Here is a 1,790-nt window from a genome sequence, read left to right on the forward strand (position 1 = left end):
CTTCACTGTGCAGTTATTGTTCTTTAGTTTCCAACTGGCTAAAAATACTCATACATGTCGTGCTATATTTTTACTTTTACAGCAGGACTGGGACAGTAAGACTCAGAAAAGGCTTGCTAGTATAAATCCTTGATATTTCTCATACAAACTTAAGGTCATAAAATCACATGTGGTATGTGCTAAATATTTTTATTTCTGTAAGAGCCCTCGCATTTTGCTGTATGGAAGGTAATGCACAGATAGATTTACCACAGTAATTCGTAATGAACTAATAAGACGAACGGCGGAAGTGGGATGCAGGGTTTGTGAACTAACACCGACAATGCAAAAATAAGTTTTTATAACAATAATATTACAGGACGAATGAGTTATCGATAACATTGATTGGACTTATCGGAAACGCTCATTAGGCTATAGTAGCATTTGCAGAATGGCCACTAGAAAATTAGCTGTAGAATTTTATAAGCCTGAAATATTACATCGAGGGAAAGGAATAAAGGTCTTCGGGAAACAATGCCATTCTCCTGTAGAATTTAGGGAGTGGTGGAGGGAAATAATAGTGGAAGAATACACGCGTCACCTAAGGGAGGCTACTTGCGAAAAATGAGCATAAAGCATGAAAAAGCCTTGGAGAGATTGTCTCCCTTTGTCAATGCCGCGTCAGCGAACTCTTTCCCTTTCAGAGTGTGTGAAACGTTTATCTGTTTCATCTTGTGGGAACAATACAAATCCTACACGAAATCATTTTCAGCTAGTGGCGAAGACGAAGCCGCACACTACTGGTGGCGATGAAGAAAGCTTCAAGCGTTCGTCTCTTCAGGGGAGAGAACATCACGCCTTTAATAACACAAAGCAGTGCTCTCCGTTCTCTTCATCGCCTTGGACGATGTTCATGGCATACTTAGGCGGTAGTTCCAAAAGGGAGACGATTGCGCACAGGTTGCGGCAACTAGTGTAATAGTATCACGCAAAGTCGGTATGATTAATGCGATCGCGAAGAGGTGAGTGACAATCCTTGTTGAACTCTGCAAGCAAGATATGTCTGTCTAGTCTAATCAGCCAAACTTGCCTCTGTTTCTCACACCAGTACATATCATGCAGTCAGAAACGCAGCATCCCCGCAAAAACAGGCCTGTTTGTGTTGGCAGGAGTCTCCTCCGTTATGGTTCGCCAAGCAGGACACCAAAAACGAATTCCAAGCATCGGTTGGAGTCTGCGTAGAAACTGATAGCAAAAGTCATGTTCCGGTAGATTACGACTCTCGCGCAAAGATGTGTATTATTTAGCAAGCTGAAAGGCAATCTTTATCATAAAAACTATAAAGCAAAACAAAAAAGTCTCCCCACCCCGTAAAAACCACAAAACAAGGGAAGGGAAAGTGTATTCACGTTGATGCGGTATGCCATCATTCTAACATCTCTCTTTTACGCGATAGCGGTTGGTTCAGGGTCTTGGGAGTAGGACTTCTAGACATGAAGGTGATCGCTAAACCCTTACCTCACGCTGAGGTGATATTATCCTGGGATATCTGTAGGTTGTGCTTACAGCTGCCATGTCATACGGGATTCTTCGCGCTGGTGTGAGTGAATAAACACCGTCACACGCATTCCGAAAACACTCGTAAACAGATTGCTATTGCTTCCAACTCGACATTCTCACATTTCCCCAAAGGAATGAATACTGATAAGAAAACTCCAGGAAATTAGAAAACAGAGAGAAAAGGAAATTTTAATCATTAACCAGACATACTCTTTCGAAAAGCAAAATCGTACACTTACCTTGCAATGGCA

The sequence above is a fragment of the Pomacea canaliculata genome, linkage group LG2 (assembly GCF_003073045.1).
Source record: "Pomacea canaliculata isolate SZHN2017 linkage group LG2, ASM307304v1, whole genome shotgun sequence".
Lineage (NCBI taxonomy): Eukaryota > Metazoa > Mollusca > Gastropoda > Architaenioglossa > Ampullariidae > Pomacea > Pomacea canaliculata.